Source organism: Nicotiana sylvestris, chromosome 9 (assembly GCF_000393655.2).
Source record: "Nicotiana sylvestris chromosome 9, ASM39365v2, whole genome shotgun sequence".
In the NCBI taxonomy this organism is placed as follows: Eukaryota; Viridiplantae; Streptophyta; class Magnoliopsida; order Solanales; family Solanaceae; genus Nicotiana; species Nicotiana sylvestris.
This window is the reverse complement of record NC_091065.1, coordinates 45,233,972-45,256,837: the sequence shown is the minus strand read 5'-3', so window position 1 is coordinate 45,256,837 and position 22,866 is coordinate 45,233,972. Positions and strand designations below refer to the sequence as shown.

Genomic DNA, 22,866 nt, shown 5'->3' with positions numbered 1-22,866 from the left:
TGAAAAATTACAACTAGCTAGAGGGTTAATATAGCAACAGGTAAGGGCACTAGTAGAGAGAGAATTCTTGACAATGTGGCCCAGTTTGAGGCCCTATTAGGTCGTGCATACTAGATGTGAGGATTTCCTACTTAATACCCTAAGACGGGAATGTCTAATATACCCTGCGAATAGCAGGCCATGGGAGTATTAGAATGTAAAAGTATAAGTTTCAACAGATAACAAAAGCAAGGTAAAGAATGGTACGAGGCACCCAATTAATGAAGATTATCCAAATTTTCAATTCAGGTAGAGAAATATAAGGCTTTAAGTTACCTTCAACGGAAATAAAGGTACGTACAATTGGCCATACTCATCTCATTTGTGTCCTATGGGAGCTAACATATATAGTTTAAGAGAAGATGGAATATTAGGATCCATCTTGGGTTAGAGTAATCCATAATGGTGGAATAAGCTAGGTGAGCTAAAAAAGTGAAACAATGTTTTGTTGTGATTTTCATAATAATGTGATAGACAAAAATATTAGCAGGAGAATAAGAAGAAAGTAAATGAAGCATTATACGTAAAGTATGATAAATGAGTGATAATGGTAAATGAAAATATAGTAGGAAGACAGAGTCTATGGTCAAGTGAAGGAAAATACAAGAGGTGACAAACCTTGAGACAATAAAAGAGTATAAGCCATGAAGTCATATCCTTATTTCAAGAAAATGAGTTGTTGACTCCAACATAATTACGAGAAGACTAAGTTAGACCCCCACCCCAAGTAACTGAAATCAGCATAGGTTAGTAAACAAGATAAATCGAACATGAATTAGGGATAAGAGTATTTGATGATAGTCGACATTGTGAGATCTTCAGAGACTATGTTCTGACAAAAATAGAATGGACAATGGAAGAATAACCTTTAAAGGTCATTCAAGAAAACTCTTCCCTAAAGCAAGCAATGTGAGCAGAGTTATGCTTAAGGGACTAAGTGTGCCAGTTACACTGGGTGACTCGCACGTAAGAAATTCATTTATCCTTGGTATAGAAGGGTTACGGTAAGGTGAGTAAGAGTCAGTGAAGATGAGAAAACATACCAAAGATGAAGAGGTAAACCATATATAGGTAAATCTTCATAGCATTAAATGCTAGTACTCCCCTAAAAGGGAGAAGACGGTATGATATGGTAGTAAGTCGGAGTTATATAGTTCAAGTAACTATGGAATAGTAAAGGAAGAATGCGGTAAAAAGGCGAAAGGAGTGAGATTAAATTTATTCAGATCCTATAGATATGTTACGACTCCAGAACATTATTCAAGCACGATGTCGGGAGAGGCAGTAATGATTCCACAACATTATTCAAGCATGATGTTGGGAGAGCCAGTAAGGATTCCCTCTATCACGCCCCAAGCTCGGAGAGCGTGACCGGCGCTCAACCGAGTGAACCCGGCCGAGCAAGCTTGTTGACACTTCTTATCCAACTCACTTACGATAAAAAGAACAGAAATCCAAAGCATAACATAATTCATTGACCTTCCCAACACCCATACACAACCCACAAAAATGTCTACAGAGCCTCTACGTAGATATAAAGAAAGTTCTACAAAAGTGTCAGCAACAAGGCCTAGGTTATACCTCAAAATATGGTGAGAAGGTGAACATAAGATACAAAAGATATAGGTCCCCGAAATAATGTGGGGGCTCACCAAGTTAGCTAGAAAGAGGACGTGCCACTAGCTGCAATCAACACTGTCTACTACGGAACCACCTATATCCATTAAAAAATGTAGCGCCCCTGGCAAAAGGGACGTTAGTACTGTCGAATAGTACTATTATGTAATACAAAACACCAATCTTAATAGAATGAATAATGAAAAGAAGGAATGCAGTCATAATATACAATAAGAGCTTCAAACACTTATGAAAACATCAAGTAAGGATCACACAATTTCTAGTTAAGTTTCCAACTTATTTAAGTTTGATAATCTCAGTACCACGTGCCACTTGCCACAATCCACAATACCACCATGTTCTTACATGGAGTCCGATCTTAACTCGACCAGCTAGGTCATCTCATTTGAGACATCAACCATTTCCGCAATTTCAATCAATCAGTCCAGCACAATTACCACCATGTGTGCGGCATGGTGTCCGATTATGGCCCGATCGGCTAGGCCATCTCAGTTGACACATCAACCATTCAATCGTTCATCTCAATTCATATGTCCTTCCCATCTTTCATTACATGGCATGAGTGGCCTCATTTATTAAATTCTTATTGGCACTTGGCCATATCATACAATTCAAGTTTCCCTTTTTATATATATTCAAATAACATTTTCATCCACATCAATAAGGCTTACCATGTAAAGCACCACATAAACATGGGGAAGGCATGGAAATTTTTATCATACAAAGGCTTTTCGTACAAATAGCATAGCAAACTTTATTTGACTTTTGACATGAACTCTTGACCTTTCACAACACATATATTACACATTTAAACACATTCTCAAATATCATGACGACATGATAAACATTTAGAACAATCATTGAACATAAATCTTTCAACACAACACTTTTGGGCAACTATTCTAGTATGACCAATTCAGGGACTTACACCAATTACACGTACACCAGGGGTTTGATTCTAAGAAGAAGAGGGTTTAGCCATACATACCTTAATTGAGCTTTTCCTTAGTTCCTACAATATTCCAGAATGTTCGCAAATTCAATGATGAAAGACACTTCCTCTCTCTTAGACAACTCTAAAAGTACCACGAAATAGGCTTAAAATGAGACATTGCATAAGTTATAACGACAAGTGATCGGGTTTAAAAATTAGGAATCTAGGGCCCCGATACGGATTATATTATGCGGCCCGCAAAGTGACCGCAAAAGTAGCCCTTAGGGGCTTGAAGTTTATGCCCAGGTCTGCGACCAGTATGTAGTCCGCATACCTATTCTACGATTGCTTAATGCACCGCAGAACTTCCCTTCGCAAAATTCCAAGACGATTATGCGATCAATACGCGTCCCGCAAAGCGATTATGCGATCGCATAATTGGCCGCATAACTGGCCTCAAAATTGTCCAAGTTTTCTGCCTCACTCTGTGACCAATATGCGGTCCGCAGAGTGATTATGCGGCTGCATAATGGATCGCAGAAATGCATTCTTTTGTGAATATTTTCCTTTAACTTTTTAATGCACAGTTCAATCCAGAAAGCCGCAAAGAATTACATGAATCTCTAACACATAATCCTAACTTGGCATCACGATATCCCGGTTTTTAGGAAGAATTTTATGGGGCCTTACACCCTCCCAGGATGTTCTTGATAACAAAGTGTGAATGAATACTTGATAGATAAGGAGCTAGTACGAGAGGTAAGTTAAGACAAAGGAAACAACCCAAGAGAGATAACGCGAGATATAGATATGAGAATGGACCAACGAGTAGTTAGTAGTTGATTCAGGAAGAGCCTAGTTATGGCTAGACAAGAGGATACAGATAAATTAGCAGGTCGTGCAAGATAAACCTAGTGAACCCCAGCCTAGGGAATTCAGTCTCATAGATATGACATTGTAATCCTTGAGAAATACTCAGATAAGAGTTGAGGTAGTTATAGTTTCCATAAAAGTGTTATGAAAATAAAAGAGAGTGCCACGGGGGAGATAAAAAAATTTGAGTTCAGAAGTAACCTTATGAGAACAAGGCACGAAGGTATGTAACATAGAATATTTATGGGTGAGTAAAAACATCAAAAATTCCGTGAGGTATATGATGGGATAAGCTCATAGTTTTACAAGAGTCAGAGAGTCTTCCCTAAGTTCTACAACGAAAGACTAGCTGAGAAAATAAGGAAGTAGGCTTCAAACTAAGCATAGTGACCTAAAGAAGAAATTATCTTCTAACAACAGTCTCACTACGACATTTTATGCACTCCATAACAAAGTGGCACCTGTCGTAACTAAGGAACGGGAAGTAAAAGCCCAAGTAATATTTGAGATCATATGAGTTGCATAAAATTCCAATATATGTGGGCACTAAGATAAGCCAAGTACTCATGCACCAAGTTTGCAGAACGACCAAGAAAGGTAATTTCTTACTTTTAACAAAAGCTAAAAAGGCACGAAAGGAATTATTTGATCTATGACCCAAAGTTAGATACATTATGAACATAGATAAGATTTCAGAGTGTTATCCATGAAGCATATATGTTGACAATGATACAGCTATAAGAGACTCCAGCATATGTTAAAATAAAGAATTGAGTCCACATCACAGACAAAAGCTTGAATTGCTAGAAGGTGATATCATGGATGTTCCATAGCGTCCACAAGGGGATAATGTAATAACTAATACCCTGAGCTGCAGATCAGAAGATAAAGTAAGCCTACTTAAAGGCTGGGATAGAAGAGGAAACTAAAAAGTTACATCAGTTAAGTGAATTAAGAGTCTGATTATTAGACCCCGATGAGTATAGAAATCGTGATTTAGAACATTGTAGAATCACTCTAAATATCATAGGTACAAAAGAGATAGCACAATAGCCATATTCTATAACGGCTCTACAATAAAAACAGTTACAAGAGTACTAGCCTCATAAGAAGTCAGTATGGAGCTCCCACCGAATTGTTTATGCACCAGAGGTGCAAGTATTATAGTAGAGCTTCAAGTTGTGGATGTGAATTCCACCCATGTGGAAGGGAGGTAATGAAAGTAACAGAAGATTCAAAGCAATAAAGGTAAAGGTAAAGAAGGTACGAGATACTCAAGTGTAGAAGGTTGTGAATAGTCCAGACTTCAGATAGAGGGCTAGAAGTGTCATGATATAGTATCAAGAAATGATAGTGGCATCGTTAGTGGCATATTTTCCCGCCTGTGGTTTCCAGATACAGAGAGTTCTAGTTTAGAGAGTAAAGAAGAGTTAGAGATGATATGATGTCTCGCTTCAGGTTCCAGAATAACATAAGAAAATCTATGGTTCTAGCAAGTTAAAGGAAGGTTGTGAGTAGTATAAATAGCTATATGTAAAGCTAAAGTATGGTAAAGCGACAAGGTTTTAGGTAGACATGAGTAAGGATAAGAAATGGTGAGTGAGAAGGTGACGAGAATAGGTAAGTCCTTGGGATTAAACCCATCACAATAAGAGAGCTGATGGTTTCCATAAGTTATAAAAAGCTCAGTATAACATGAGTTAACATAGAGGATTTTATGACTAGGAGAATTTATACGAGATGGAATGTTTCCCTAGTGGTAGAATAAGGGTGTTATTGTGATAGATAAGAGGATGGCGTTTAGGCCTTTGATTGGTTAATGATTCATAGAAAAGGGATTTCATGAACTGTATAGGATTAAAATATCCCCATAAGGTGAATCACGTTGGGATGCTATGAAATACAGTTATTGAAGTAGAGTATTGTCTCTAAGTGGATCAAGCAAATAACTTTAGATGTTCCCCGATGAGGTGTGGAACCGAGTGACATGGTATTACATAAGAAGTTTCAAGTTATCAATGGTAGATTATAGATCAACATTAATGTGACTCAACAATAGTTGGATAAAAGTTCCAAAGTAGGAGAGGAGATTAAGATGTCATTTTTTAGATGAATAGTAATAAGGAAGCATTAAAGGAGTTAGATTTATACTTATATGATAAGCACTGAGAGAGTAACCTGGAGTTGGTTAGCAGACCTCGGTAATAATAAACTGAAGTAAGTGTTATTGTATATTATGACCTACTAGATGCAGTAAAGCCATAAGGATAGATAACTGAGGCTATGAAAAAAGATATAGCAATAGTCGTAAGTTTGACAAAGTACATAGATTCCTAGAGGGACAGCTTGTTATAATTCTGTATATGTTCATAAAGTGAAGCCTAGAGATAGGATAAAAGCTGGAGGAAAAAGGATATAAGAGTTGCGTAGACGCACATACAAGTACAAAGTCGTACATGCTACATGAAAGAAGGTAGCGATAGTTACGACATTAGAAGAATTCTGACCACAGGTCGTGGTGTGAGAAAGAGGCCTAATGTGGGGAACGCCCTGGCCTTTGGCTTTATTCACAAAATAGTTGCCTAAATGGAAAGGACAATATAAAATTATTCATAAGAGATAAGCACATCACTCAACATTCGAAGAAGAATGTTTCAAATGGGGGAACGATGTTACACCCTATGTTTTCGTACGCAAAAGTACATCGTAAGATAATTGATGTAAGCTCAGAAATGAGATCATCCTTGAAAGTACATAAAGTAAATTAATCATGTTATCTTTGAGGTTACAAATATTTAAGATCATGGACTGCAAGTACCGAGAGGGTTGGAAGGCTTAGAAGCTAAACCAATTAACGAAAATAAGTTTCGTCGAAAGTCGACAAGTTGGGAATGTTATAACATTTGCTTTTGGGGTGAGATTAGGGTGCGCAAAATGATAAGGAGATTATGGTATGAGTTATTTTTGTCTTATGACAGTCGTGTGTTATGTTATGAAGTAAAGCGAATTGTGGAACAAAAGTTGGCAAATATCATCACAAGTTGCATTCATAAATATGATAAAACTTAGGTCAAATATAACTGAGCTTTTCTCCCAATGTAATTGCAAATAGGGGATTATCTACCTACTAAATTGAAAATATACGAGTCTATTTTCTAACGCATTAAAGCGTTCTTTGATACAACATAGGAGTAGAGAGATATTTGCAGGTTCGTGAGACTGCACATACTGCATAGGTGACAAGTAGGTTTGTCACTAAAGATTTTTGAACAATACATTTCGTGTGTTATATGAGATCTTTTTGGGACATATTATATACCAAATTTAAGTTCTTGCAATGTAGTTTCTAATGCTCTTAACTTTTTGTTCATACGACATCCAGATAAAAAGATATAAGCGCCTGAAAAAGAGCCAATAATAGGGTGCCAAGCTAGCACCTCTTTGACTTTTCAAAAATGGATATATATATATATTGGACTTATGTCGTCTCTTTCTTTATTTTTCCACATACCACAACCAGAATAAGACCCCTAAACTTATTATCAAACTATCCACAATGGTTTCCAAGAATATTAACATCTTGGGTACGAAATCATGAAGCGATAACAATAGAACGATCCCTACGACGTAAGTATCGCTATATCGCCTCTCTTTTACTTTGTAGTTTGTGTTTTGGAAAGTACTTCATAGTTAATATAACATCTTCATTTCCTAGTAGTTAGAACTCACGGGATAGTGATCGGAAGTCGTGAGTTCGAGTTATTCAACTTGTAGTGGACTATTTTGTGGGTTGTTTCGTGTTGCTTTTGGGTTGTCTATTTCGCTGATGTTTTATGGAGTTTTGAAGGATAAAAGGTGAGTGAGAAACACCACATAATGATGCAATGGTGGGCTGGTCATTCATCGTTACATTTTTAGGTTTTTTGGCACTACTTTTGTTCTCGTTATATGTATGAAGTGATTAGGGTGTGTGGGCTGTTTTGTGATATATTGTGATGGAGATAAGGTTGGAAAATGATGCATACATGTTATTTTTTGTTTTTTTCTTGGTGTTTGTGTTATATGGTATTGGAGGATGGCCTTGTTACAATGGAGGTGCTGCCCAAATTTACGTAAACGAGCTACTAGTTTAAGTTGTGAACTTATTCTTTACTCAGCATTGGCTTTGAATCACCTTATGCTATGGTAGATTGAGTTGAGTTTTTTGAAGAATCGCTTGGAAGGTATTAAGAACTCAACAGAATTAAGGTATGTTAAGGCTAAACCTTTCCTTCATTTTGACGTGATCCAATAACTACATATGTTTGACAACGAGACATAAAAGAAGTTCATATTTCTGAATGTATGAACATTTTCCTAGTCTCATAAGTTATAGCATTCTCTCTTATCGGGACTTCATACTCAATTTAGTTTTGTCTTCTTTCAGCCAAGAGGGCAGATAGTGTATATATATATATACTGTATTACAGTATTTTCACCACCATCGAGCTATAATTAATAGGCATGCCCCTACTGGGCAACCTCGGATCAGATGGTGAGTTATATACAGAGACTACTGTGGCCGAGTGCCTATGAGCAAGCCCAGAATGGCCGAGATACAAAGCCTAGTATGGCCGAGCGCCAATGAGAGAGCCTACTACGGCAGAGCAGTTACAGATACCGAGCCTTATAATGCCGGAAAACCATTTTACTTATTGTATTGAGAGAGTTGAGTCAGTATCAGCAGGTGAGCATATCTTCAGATTATCTTTAACTCCTAGTTACTTTTAGTTATTATATTATTAGTTTAGTTTCAGCTTTCAATTATTCTGTTGCCTTACATACTCGGTACATTATTTCATACTAACATCCCTTTTACTAGGGACACTGCATTTCATGCATGCAGGTCCTGATAGACAGCTAGGTAGACCGTCCCAGTAGATAGAGTCAGACATCATCTTAGTTAGTAAGCTCCACTTCCTCGGAGTTATCAGGTCTAGAACTTGGAGTCCATTTTTTATATATACAGGTATGATGGGTAGGTCGAGGCCCCATCTCGACCATGGTATAGTTTAGTTATCTTTAGAGGCTTGTAGACGAGTCATGTATATTTTGTATATCATACCCAGTCTTGCTCTTACTTAACTTGAAACCTTTAGACTTCTAGGTCTGTCTCCAAACCTCTAGCCATACGTTAACTCTGCCTCGCATCTCGTCAATCAAAATAATATCAACCGGAAATAACATACACCAAGGTACCTCCCCTTAAATGCGGTGCATTAGTGTGTCCAACGCTCAGGCAAATAACAATAGGCTAAGAGTCGACCCTTGGAGCAACCCCATCACAACTGAAAAATGCTCTGACCCCCCCCCAACCACCACTATCCTCACTCGTGTATTGTCTTCATCATACATGTGCTTAATCACCCTAGTGTAAGCCACCGGAATACCCCTAGCCTCCAAACACCTTCATAGGATCTCCCTCTAAACTTTGTCGTATGATTTCTCAATATCAATGAACATCATATGTTAGTTTCTCTTTCTCTCCCTATACTGCTCCACCAACGTCCTTACAAGGTAAATGGCTTCGGTAGTAGAATGTACCGGATCCGAACTGGTTTTTGGAAATAGACACGCACTTCCTCACCCTCACTTCAACCACTCTCTCCCCAACTTTCATAATGTGGATCAGTATCTTAATACCCCTATAGTTGTTACAATTTTTGATATATCCCTTGTTAATATACACCGGAATCATCATACTCTACCTCCATTCCTAAAACATTTCCGCCGTCCTAAATATGTTGTTAAACAATCTTGTGAGTCATTCCAAGCCAGCTCTACGCACGTTCTTCCAAAATTCTATCGGAATTTCATCTGGCCTAGTCACTCTTTCCATGCACATCTTATGCATAGCCACCTTGACCTCACCTATTTTGATATGAAAAAACCAAAGTCATGACGACTCCCAGAGTGCTCCAAATCATCCAACACAATACCCCTATCCCCCTCTTCATTTAGGAGTGAATGGAAGTATGTTTGCGATCTACGTTACAAAACAAAATCAGAGGAGAAACATAACTGACACAGAGGCCGTAGAGTTCTAGAGAAAGATGCCAATTAAAGAGTACTCTATAGAAGAGCAGCTAAGAAACACCCACCATCCACATATCAATTATGGACATATTGATGAGTTCTTACAGTCACAAGGACGCTCTAGTAAACATTCTAAGTGGGGTGACCATGCCAGGCAATACCACCAGTCAGGCACTAGCAGTAACCATTGGGAAGATGGTGGCAGCAAATAAGATTTCCTTTCGAAGAGATGAACTTTCTATGGAGGGAATGGATCACAACAAGGCTCTACACATTACATTCAAGTATGGAGACAAAGATATATCTCGAGTACTTGTCGATGGGGGATTTGGAGTAAAATTTGCATGTTCTCCACTCCACAAGAATTAAGCATCCATTTAAGGGAAGTAAAAGAAAGCCACATGAGGATGATGGATTTGATGTGTCACAGAAAGATGTAATCAGAGAAATCTACCTAGCTTTGCAAATTGGACCAATTGAGTGCCCTATATTGTTCCAAGTGATGGATATTTCATCTTCATACAATTTGCTACTAACAGGGACCTAGATATACATGGTAGGGGCAGTTCTTTCCACTCTCCATTAGTGCATGAAATTTGAATGGGATTGTAAAAGATTATGATACATGGGAATTGAAGTTAATCAACTTACTTAGAACATGCAGTTACTTTTATAGAAGGGTTGGATGGGGTAGTTTTCCATGCAGCCGAGATCATGCAGGAAATAGAAATAGGGAAGAATGATCAGGATCACAACATGCAGTCACCACGTGGGTAAAAAATGGCAATTAGAGAAATGATGGAGTATAGGTAGAGACCAGGGTCCGGGCTGGGAGCCCGATCATATGGGATAACTAAGCCAATTCAATCCACGAGTGTAACAATCCGGCCGGTCATTTGGTGTATTGTAGCCATGTTCCCATATTTATTGATCTTTCTATGTTCATTTGTGGTTTTGTGACTTGTTAGGGTAGTTGGTTTGATTTTGGGGATGTTTCGGGATGAATTGGGACACTTTGTCCCAAGGTTGGAGGTCTAAGATGTAAGAGTTGACTGGAGTTTGACATTTGTGTAGACGACTCCAGAAGAGAGTTTTGATGGTTTCGATAGTTTTGTATGGTGATTTTGGACTTAGGTGTATGTCTGGATGTTGATTAGTAGGTATGTAGGTTGGTCTGATGCTTTTTGGCAAAAGATGGAAAGTTGAAGGTTTGGAAGGTGGAGAGGTTTGACAGAGAGTTGACTTTATTAATATCATATTTGAATTTTGGTTCCAGAAGTTAGAATAGGTCTGTTGCGTCATTTATGACTTGTGTGAAATTTGAGGTCAATCAGAGTTGATTTGATATGTTTCGACTTTGGTTTTAGAAGCTGGAAGTTCATTAGTTCATTAGGCTTGAATTGATATGTGGTTCACAATTTTTGGTGTTGTTTGATAATATTTGGGGGTTCAAGTAAGTTCGTATCATGTTTAAGGACCTTCTGGTAAGTTTGGCTGATGTCCCGGGGCCCTCGCGAGTGATTCGGATGGTTGACGGAACATGTTTACACTTAGAGGTAATGCTGATGGCTCCAGGCCTAGTGTAGGTGCGAGGCCGCAGAAGCGGCCCAGTGGTCGCAGAAGCACATTTTGGCCGGAGCTGGGAAGGCCACAGATGCGATGAATTTTCTGCATCTGCGATCCTGCATCTACGAGAAATGTTCTACAGAAGCAAAAATGTACCGGATGGACTGGAGTCGCAGAAGCGGAATGGATTTGCAGGTGCGAGTGCGAAGGAGCAAGATTTTGACCGTCGAAGGGGTCCCGCGGGTGCGAATTTTGAACCGCAGGTGCACATGGTAGGAGTTTATTGATATTTCGCACCTGAGATGGTTTGTGTGAATGTACGGCATCGCAGGTGCGACCTCTTGGACCGTAGATGCGGTATCTCTGGGCAGAAATTATAAATCGAAGGGCTTCTTTGTTTTTCTTATTTTGGGATATTTGAAACTCGGATAAGGGCAATTTTTGGAGCACTTCTCACCATAATTGAGGAGGTAAGTGAAAATTAATCACTTTTGTTGTTAGATATTTGATTACTTATTAATTATTACACTTATTTTTCATGAATCTTATATGGGATTTGGGGATTATTGGACTATGTTATTGGAGAGAGAGATGTGATGATTTGAGGGTCGATTTGTGGTTAAAAATGGGTGATTTTGGTATAGTTGGAATTGTAATTGATTGGGTGTTCGGAATTTGTGAAGTCTGTCGGGTTCCAAGGTGTGAGCTCAGGGTTGACTTTTTGGGTTGACTTTGCATATTTGATTAACACCTTAGCTTTATCTTTTGGAATTGTTTCCTATAGCTATTATTGATGGTATTAAGTTTCTTTGGCTAGATTCGAGTCTCTCTAAGAAGGATTCGCGAGGCAAGGATTTTTTGGAGTATTTATTTGCCCGCTTTGAGGTAAGTAACATATCTAAACTTGGATTTGAGGGTATTTAACCCTTGAAACTACGTTATATGAAAGATATTGGGATGTCGTACGTGCTAGACGATGAGCGTGTGTACCTGCAATGATGTGTTCATTGTTTGGGCAGGCCCTTACGCTATTACCGGGATTGTTTTGGTATCATACCTTATTATACCCTGTGTGTTCCTCACTTGTTTGATTATTTGAACTATGATTCATGTTAGAAATCATGTCTAAGCTATGTGCTACTTGTTTGAGACTTGATATGGCTATTCTTGCCATTTCGGAGCTATTTGCCTTATTGTATGCATGTTCTCAGTCATGATGTTATATCTGTGTATGATATCACTGTCTCAGTATTTCTTATTTGATTCCTCACATATTATTGATGTCTCTTATATGTAACATTGATAATCTGAGTACTGTGAGATGTGTTTAACTGAGACTTGAATGACAAATGATTGAGTTTGGTCTATAGGGCCGGTTTGGTCTTGATTTTGAGGTGACAGATACGCCAAGTCCATATTGGGCTAAGTGTTATTGTTTTGGGGCAACACGTGCACCAGGCCTCACTATTGGGATAAATGATTATGATTAGCGCTTCGGCAGGATCCGCCCCTCCGGAGTCTGACATACCAACAGTGAGGACAGGCACAATATTTTATATACGTGCTAGATGATGGGCAGTTATGTTAGGCACTCGTGCAATGCTAAGTGTAAATATTATGAAGGATCCTCTATGATATTGTTGATTTTATATGTATACTTGACATGTAGGCATAAAGATGTACCTTCCTTATGCTAACTGTAAATGAAATGTTTTATCTGTGTTGGTTTCTAACTGTTATACTTGAAAGAATGTCTAAATTTTTGAAATTTGAACAAGCTGAACATAATATCCTTTAGCTAATTGCTTTCCATTGTTTCCCTTTATATATTCTGAGTTGCTACTGTTATTTGTCATTGGAATTTTGAATACTATTTTTGAGCTCGTCACTGCCTTCATTCGGTTGTACTCATACTACACTCTACACTTAATTCTACATATCCAGGTGTCGGGACCAGTCATCATTAGCGGAGTTGCTTGTTGAGCTGAGTTTCGAGAGACAAGGTAGATTTGCATTCTCGCCCGCAGTCTTTGTGTCTCATCTCTTATGCACTATTATCTTCATTTCATACAGTATTATATTAGGTCATTTCAGACTTGTATTTTTGTATTAGAGCTCATGGCTCTGTATTTACTAGTTTCTAGGGGATTTATCCTGTATTAGAACTAATTCATTATATTGAGGTTTCAGACATATGCTATTTCTTTAAATTCTACTACTTTGGTTCTTTATTGTTAAGTTTGACTGGCCTAGCTAGTGTGTTAGGCGCCATCATGATGGGTTGGGATTTTAGGTCGTGACAACGGGGCAGAAGGGTACCGCCGGTTTGGGATACCAACCTGCAACTAGAAGAATATATAATGGTAACCCTGGGAAGAAGGTTGTCATACTAGAGCATGTTCGAGCTAGGGTCATAGCTCATCACAAGAAAAGGATATCATCAGTGGAATGGGAATATTTTTTGTGTCAATGATCGAAGAATGTTGCGGCTAAGCTGATATCAAGACACCGACCATTCAGGATGCTGAACAAGGAGAGACCTTAGAGAACTGGACAGCCAGTCCATCTCTAGTTCGCCGGGAGTCTTGGTAGTGTGAAATTGTAGTAATTTTAAAAAATACATGGTTAAGTGAGGCTTGCACCATGCCTGTGATTTTTTGTTAAAACGCCTCTTTAAACACTAAGAGTTCCTTTTGATGAAATAAAATAATTATTTTCCTAAAAATCATTACAAATTTATCTCTGTCTTTATTTATATTCAATTTTTCATTTCAACAATCAAATTAACAAAACAAATGCATACCGCGATTATGACATGTAACGAAACCCTCAAGCAAAACAATCTAGACTTCGAAGAGTACGACAAGAGTATGATGCACGAGAACATACCGCAAGAGATCAGACGGTTAGAAACTCAGAAAAACCTCAACCTCGACAAGATGGAGGTAATCAATCTCGGAATTGAAGAAAATGTAAAAGAGACCTGAATCAGCATCCACCTAAAGGCAAAACCGAAGGAAGAAATGGTGAAGCTCCTCCGAAAATACATAGATGTATTTGCTTGGTCGTATGATGACATGGTTAGATTAAGTATCGATATTCACACTGATTGCCTACCAATCCTACCAACCCACCATTCAAGCAGAAACCAGGAAATTCAAACCATATTTGAGTCTAAGGATCAAAGAAAAAGTCACCAAGTAGATAGAAGCAAATGTAGTAAGGCTCACTAATTACCCTACCTGGTTGGTGAACATCCTACCGGTGCCAAAGAAGTATGGGAAGATTAGGATATGCGTGTACTACGTAGATATCAACAAATCTAGTCCCAAGGATGACTTCCTTCTTCCAGATATCCATATCCTTATTGAAAACTGTGTAAAACATGAGTTGCAATCATTTGTGGATTGTTTCGTTGGATAACACCAGATCCTAATTCAGGAAGAAGAAGTTGAGAAGACAGCATTCACCACACCATGGGGAGTTTATTGCTATAGGGTGCCACCTACATGAGGGCCATGACGACTCTTTTTCATGACATAATCCACGAGGAGATTGAAGTATATGTGGACGATATCATCATCAGATCATGAAAAAAGTGTGGATCATTTGAATTATTTGAGGAAGTTCTTCGAACAGCTGCGAAGGTACAACTTGAAGTTGAACCCTGCAAAGTGTGCATTTGGAGTTCCCGTAGGAAAACTGTTAGGTTTCATCATCAGGATAAAGGGGCTAGAATTGGACCCCTCAAAGATCAAGGCCATTCAGTACTTGCTTCCTCCCAAAAGCAAGAAAGACGTGATGAGCTTCCTCGGAAGATTAAATTACATCAGCAGGTTCATAGCCCAGTCAACAGTTTCAAGTTATTGAAGAAAGATGCCGCTACGAAGTGGACAGAGAAATGTCAAAAAGCTTTCGATAGAATTAATGAGTATTTGTCTAGTCCACCAGTGGTGGTTCCTCCTGAAGCTGGGAACCCGCTGCTACTATACTTGTCCGTCTTGGATACTGCAATCGGATGTGTATTGGTTCAACATGATGAGACGAGTATGAATGAGCAATCTATTTACTACCTGAGAAAGAAATTCACGCCATATGAAGCCAGATACACCTTGTTGGAGTGAACATGTTGCGTTTTGACTTGATCACTCAGAAATTAAGACACTACTTGTCTGTGTATACCACATGTTGACGGTCAATTTCGACCCTCCCTTTTAAAAGTTATTTATTTGTACTAAACAATTTGAAATAAATGTTTTGAAAATATTTTTAATCAATAGTACCTATTGTACAAAAAAAGAATGAAGTATTAGTAGTTTTGAAATTAATAATTACAAAATATTTCATGCTTACAATTTTAAGATTATTAAATAACTTTTATATACATCATATAGGCTTTATAATTAATTTAATAATTATTTCTTAATTTCTAATTAATTATATTACTATTTAATAATTCGAAATCAATTTCGTAATTTAGAAGACATGGTATTTTACAAATAATTAATTGCAATAACTAGTAGTATATTTGATAATTATAATTTATACATTTTATTAAAAATAATTATGTTTATTTAAAGATGTAACGACCCGACTGGTCGTTACAAGCAATTGCGTTAGGTTCTATAGTTTGAGGTCACGAGCAGGTTGATATTATGTGTATTGACTTGCGTGCACAGTCCGGGCATGAAACTAGAAAGTTTTTATGTGAAAATATGAAAAATATAGCAATTTCCAAAGATAAAATTTGGTTTTTAGTTGACTTTGGTCAATATTTTTGGTAAATGTACCTGTATCTGTGTTTTGACAATCTCGGGAGGTCCGCGGTAAAATATGAGACTTGGGCGTATGTCCGAAATTGAATTCCGAGGTCCCTAGCCGTAGAAAATAATTTTTGAAGAAAACTATTGTGCTGATTTTTAAAGGAAATAAAGAAATGAATTAATGTTTGAACTCGTTGGTATCGAGCCCTTATTTTGGTTTTGGATCCCGTTACAAGTTTTTTATGATATTTAAGACCTATCTGTGAAATTTGATGCGAATCGGAATTGATTTGACATGATTTGGACGTCTGGTTGAAAAGTTAGAAAATCATGAGTTTTGAGGTCAAATTCATAATTTTTTATGTTATTTTGATGATTTAATCACACGAGCAAGTCCGTATGATATTTCTAGACTTGCGTGCATGTTTGGTTTGGAGCCCCAAGGGCTTGGGTGAGTTTCGGATAGGTTTAGGCTATGTTGCGCTTGTTTTTGGATGCTTTATCGTCGTTTCTTCAAGAAAAAATGATACCACATTGAGAAAATGAGATCTAAATTCAGTTTTTACTGAATCATTACATCCCGAGCAAAATTACGGAGCCATAGGAAAAAGAATCATCAAATTTGGACATCGTATGAGGAAGTTATGCTCATTTTCGTGTCGGGAAAAATTGTTGGTTTCTGGTGTGGTCGCAAATGCGAACTTTTTCATAATTGTGATGCCCAGTTCGCAAATGCAAACTTTTTGTCGCAAATGCGACTTCTGCCATCCCTGCCTTGGTCGCAATTTGCGAGGATTCGGAATGGGTCGCAAATGCGACATCTGAGGCCTATTAAGTGAGATTTTTTACGGGATTTTCACCTATTTTTCAATTTTCTCAAACCCTAAACCTCCATAGGCGATTTTCCAAAGACCTAAACTTCTCCAAATCATTGGGTAAGTGTCTCTAATCAATTTACAACTATATTTTGTGATTATATCTTAGATTTAACATTAAATTCATGAGAATCTAAAGGAAAATTTGGGAGAAATTGTGAAATCTTTCAAAAATGTAAAATGATGATTTGAATGATCAAATGGTATCGGAATTAGATAATTTTTTTATGGGTGAACTCGTAGCGGAATTGGTGTTCGGTTTTTGTAAATTTTGTCGGGTTCCGAGGCGAAGGCCCGGGGAGTTGACTTTTGTTGACTTTTTGCAAATTGTATAAGAATCATAATTTTGTTCATTGGAAATATTTTCTCTTTCATTGTTTGATGTATTCAAGTTGTTTGTGGCTAAAGATTGAGCCGGGGATTGATGAATTGATAAAGCAAAAGCTAAATTGAGTATTGAATTGGCCAGATTGAGGTAAGTATCTTGCCTAACCTTGTGGGGGGACTTCCCCTTAGGAGTTGAGTCTTCTATGCTATTTGTAGTCCGTGCACGCGAGGTAACGAGTGTGTGCTTGGACTTATTTGTGGGAAAATTTGCCTTTAGGGTTCTTAGGTCCTTATGTTCATTATGTGGTAAGTATTCTGTTATGATTGAGCTTCCTAATTGCTTAACTTACCTCTATATGCTCCATACGATGTTGTTAGTTATCCTCTAACTCTTACTTGTTACTTGCCCCTTATTTGACTTAATTGAAGTGATTGTTCTCCTTATTGTTTTGTTATCTCTTAATTGTGAATTCCTCTATGACCCCGTGTATATATGCTATGTGTCCAAATTGTTGTTGTTGTCGGTGTAGTTATCACGTGCTTATTATGTCTTGTTGTTTTATTAAGGTTATTGCGCTTCTTGGTTTTTATGTGGGTCTTACATTGTGATTGTTGTGATTCTTATTATGTACCATTTATGCTTAAATTGATGATTATTCATGTTGGACAAGAATTATGGTATTTTCTTGGTATTTGACCATTGTTGAGTATGGACTCAAGTTGGGATTTATTTTGTGAAAATAACTATCGGAACGAGATTGGTTATAGTTGATTCCCTTGTCGGGGTGTATTTGTTTCTATCATTAATTTCCTTGTCGGGATGTATTTATTTCTATCGTTGATTCCCTTGCTGGAATGTTATTGTTTCTACAGTTTGGGTAAGGAAAGAGTGATAAAGCACTAAGGGTGATGCCATGCACATTTACATTATATTGATGCATATGGTGAGGAAGAGTGATAAAGGACGAAGGGTGATGTCATGCACATTTATATTTATATTGATGCATATGGTGAGGAAGAGAGATAAAGCACGAATGGTGATGTCGTGCACATTTATATTATTCATATGGTGAGGAAGAGTGATAAAGCACGAAGGGTGATGCCGTGCACATTTATATTTATATTGATGCATATGGTAAGGAAGAGAGATAAAGCATGAAGGGTGATGTCGTGCATATTTATATTATTCATATGGTGAGGAAGAGTGATAAAGCACGAAAGGTGATGTCGTGCACATTTCTATGATTGATTGCATGATGAGGATTGAGGGTTAAAGCATGAAGGGTGATGCCGTACACTTTCTATTTGCTGTGTTTATTTGTTGTTATAAATTCAAGTATTTTAACTGTTTAGATTCCTTTACTGTTGTGATCCATTGTGTTGGAACCCATAGTGTTTCCAATACATCGCCGTATTTATCTACATATATTTCAATACTTCAAATTTCAATAATTGTTACATTATTAATTTAATTAGTTTCTCAATTAAATTCCCTAAAACCGTCTGAGATTGTATTTCACTTAAAAGGAATTTCTACTAAGTTGTAATTTATTAAATCCCATGTTAAAGGTAATAATTCATTCGATGTTGTATTTTAATTGAAAATGGTACTTTCTTATTTAAATGATTTCTAAAAATAACTTCATCTTTTCTTGATGAGTTCCTAATTGGTTTGGAAGTTGTACTCTACTTTATGTTATGTAAATGAGACTCCTTGAACATCTTAATTGTATTGGTTATGGACCATATGTACTAAGTAACATGAGAACGTTGTTGTGCAAAGTGAGATAGAAATACGTGGGCACAAGGTGCCGGGTGTGCTAAAAGTTTGGTAATTGAGGTTATGATATGAGACATCGAGTTTGAGATGGCTGGAATTGTGCATCAGAAATGATATGATTTATTGAGCAGACATTGCCTTCCTTATTTGAGTACATTTTTATTTGTCTGTGTTCCAGCTAGGTTGATGTTAATTTACTTGGTTATCTTTCGTTTCCATCCGTGTTTTCCTTTATTGTTTCTACTGATTGTAGTTTGTTCTCTCCATGTTGTTGATATTACTTTGTTATCTTTATATTGATAGTTATTATCATATCCTGTTCAATTTATTTGACAAGTAGGTGTTTGGACTGTTCCTCGTCGGTACTCCATCAATGTTAGTCTTGATACTTACTAGGCACTGATGTGGTGTGCTCATACTGCACTTCTGTATATTTTTTTGTACAGATCCAAGTATTCGATCGATTGTAGCTATGCGGTCGTTGCAGTGGAGACTCAAGGTAAACCTACTGTAGCGTTTGCAGGTCTCGGAGTCACCTTCAATTGTACTTATTTCCATATGTTCCTTTTTACGGAACAATGATGTATTTATTTTGTATAACTACTCTTAGAAAGGCTTATGACTTGTACCACTGATTTTGAAAATTGTAATTTGTTCAGAGTAATTTAATTTAAAGTTAGTAAATATCAATGTTATTTTAGCTAATGTTAGGCTTACCTAGTTTAAAGACTAGGTGTCATCACGACTCCTTTGTAGGGATTTTTGGGTCGTGATAAAAGTAATTTCAAAAGGGTTAAAAGACTAAAGGCTATAATTGCAATCTCTTAATTAAACACAAAGTGACCACCATTTAAATCAATCTCAGCCCAATAACCAAGCCCAATTCGAAATTGACCCAGTCCAAACAACCCCCCAATCCACCTTGGCAATCAATGTCACTCCCTTTAAGCCAATTAGATAATGCCATATCACACATCTCAATCACTCACACAACAAACACAACTGATCTAAGTCGTCCATTCCTTAAATCAACGGCCCACGATTTTGTCTTCATTTTCTCTAACTTAAACCACCCAGCAGATTTAATCATAGCCCTCGGATCACAAGAATCCAACTGCCCCTAAAATTCCTCACTAAAACGTTTAAACCCCAAATTATTAGGACCGTTGATCTAAAAGATCAACGGCCCAGATCCCTTCCCCTAAGCTTATCCCTAGAGACGGCCTCCTAAACCACAGAAACCCTAATAATTTTCTTGTGACACAGCGGCCCTCTTCCCCCTTTCACTCTCTCTTCTCTAATTCGCCTAAGCATATCTATCACCAAACATTGCACAAATTCATGCAAGGTCATAAGATTTCATTATAAATCATCTCTTCTGCCTCTCTATCCATGAATGTTGCTGCTATGCTCCTCATTCAATCACTAGATTTGAAACGCTCATATCTGAAACCATAAGCTCAAAACACCATTAACCCGATTTATTCCTTGTTCTTTCAAATCAAACTTACAGAATCACTCGTTTTGTACCTGGGCTATGAAGCATGTTGTTTTCTTTCCATTTCACCGATGGAATTTCAAAAACCCAAATTATGAAATCACATACCAAAATGTGAAACTTAAACTCTTCTAATTCTCTCTATGGCCTTTCAAATCGGGGCTACATGGAGCTTTGCAGAAGTTTCATCATGAGGATCCATTACCAGAGGTCAAACGCAGTGACCTCTATGTTATAGAATTTATCTGATGGGTCTTTATCTTCAATAGCCAACCTCTCATCATTCAGGTAAATTTCGTCTTTGTTTTCGCCTATATTCTTTTTGATTTTTACTTGATTTGCTCACATCATCAATTTTTCGTCACTTTTCACTCATCTATTTGAATATACTAGAACCCCAAGCATTGAACCTTAATGGTTCTCACCCAACAATACCTAACATCTGAAGAAAATCAATACACAATATCGTACCATTTAAAAATTCTCTATTGAAGTCTGAGTTCTTACTCAATTTTTGATTTCCTCTCCCTTTCCAGTTCTGAGCTTACCTACTGATTGAAAGTTGGATTCCTTAGATTCTAAATGACTAAAACAAATTCTTTGTTTGGTTTGATGCCCTAAAGGAGGTCAGTAAAACCTCATCTCTACTCTTCTTTGAATTTGTAAGCATGATTTGTTCTATTATATTTTACTAAATGATGTTATTGATAATGTACTATAGCTGACTGTTTTTATGTGTTTGTTAGTGATATATGGCTGATGGAAGGATTTTGGAATCATAGGTTCTTTAAGGTGTTCAGTTTAGAACTATGTCTTGATCAATTAAACCTAATGAACATCTAATGACATATATCTACTGATTAACTTTGAAGACAGCCTAAGAACTCTCAAATGATCCTGATAGTTAGCTTCAGACCTCCCTGATGTTCAATTAGAATAACTACTATACTGACATGTCTTGGATTTTATTTGCATTTGTAGTTATTCACCTTATAATAGAGACTCAAATGAAATGTGAACTTGTTTAGTGGTAAAAACAAGACTGTCATCTTAATTTAGATACACCAACTCATGACCTTTAAACCAATTTCTTCTTTTTGATGTGCCTCTGTAATTTTATTAACCTTTGGAGGGTCATTGATTCTTTGTTAAACCTTATGGTTGTATGATCACATTATATAAGCATGTCCTAAGCTAATTAGATTCTTGTACTACCCTTGTGTGTATTCCGATAGTTGTCATACACTTAACTTAAATTATGAGGTTTGGTTAAGATATGCTTATGTTATGATGTTTCACCTGTTGTGCTAAAGTACTGAAATTAAGTTTCACTATACCTGAAATCCCACAGTTGATTTGCATAAAAAATCCCAAATGTAATTTTATCACTTCCCTTTCCTGAAATTCATGAAGTGATACTGTTAGTTTGATCATGTTAACACTTTATCATGGTATAACTCCTGCTAAATATTCCCCATGGGTGCTCTTTTTTGGATACCTTGCACTCATCTTGTTCTTCAATAGTTCTGCTTGTCCTTCGTGACCATGTACATGCCTTTCCCTATCCCAAAACTTCACTAAGCTCACTTAAATGTACTAGGCCTAACTTATGAACCTAAGGTGAATCTTCTATTGTTACTGTTTAAGTATAGTAGTATGTTTTATTCTATAATGATATTGTTATGAGCATGAAGCTAAAAGCTTTTAGAAAGAAGTAACCATGTCATTTGCTTTTGAGTGAAACATAACTGTTAACTTGTATCTCTATTAATACTCTTTAGAAAGTTTCAATTGAAGTTGTTAACATGTATCTCTTAGTTATAATTGAAGATGTTAACTTGTATGTATTCTAGAAGTTAAGACTTAGTTTAAACAAATCCTTGACTAATCTAATTGAAGGTTGTTAAGAGGATGTATTCATTAACAGGGAATGTGATGAGTTTGAATTTTGAACTATCTGCCTCCTCTACTCTTAAGACATATGATCAAGTCGTTTGGGTTTCTAAAATAATCTGGTAGTGCCTTTTTCTTGTGTACGCCTGAAGTTAATTTCTTTGAGTATGTCAAACATATTATGATCATATGCTTAGGTTTGAATTGTGGCTACCACAATGTGAATTGGTTTCCTTATGATCCTATGGTATTCTGTATAACTGTTATGAGAAATGTATATACTTTTGTGGTATGGTATCACTGTGGTATGGGGATCTACATTGAGTGTCTCATTAGCACCTAAACCTGTAGGGAAGAGTAAGTGTGAGTAGTTAGGGGTATTTCAGAGTAGAGTTTAGTTCTTGGTTGAGCTACTCTCCCTGACACAAGCACTGCCCTGGGCCTAAAGACCCTGGGGAACTTTGAAATGTCAGGGATCTAAAGAGTACCTCGGCCTGAATTCTACCCTTAGCCTCTAATCTATTGACATTTGTTAATCCTTTAGGTTTAGTGTTTAATGAAAAACAAAGGCTTTCATTGTAAATTACTTTACCATCTGTGACTCC

The 22,866-nt window shown here is 37.1% G+C and overlaps 1 long non-coding RNA gene across 9 annotated transcripts in view; it reads left to right on the top strand.

The window, feature by feature from the left end:
* The window catches only part of LOC104242101 (uncharacterized), a 40,743-nt gene extending 21,251 nt beyond the window's left edge, over window positions 1-19,492 (top strand). For 4 of the 9 annotated variants that reach the window (XR_714896.2, XR_011402262.1, XR_714898.1 and 1 more), the window contains 2 exons: window positions 11,943-12,010; window positions 13,070-13,318. This is a non-coding gene — a long non-coding RNA (uncharacterized lncRNA). Of the gene's footprint in view, window positions 1-11,942; window positions 12,011-13,069; window positions 13,319-19,316 lie in introns of those variants that run through there. The other 5 variants (XR_011402263.1, XR_714895.1, XR_714897.1 and 2 more) reach the window with 3 other exon arrangements.
* Window positions 19,493-22,866: the final 3,374 nt, after the last annotated feature.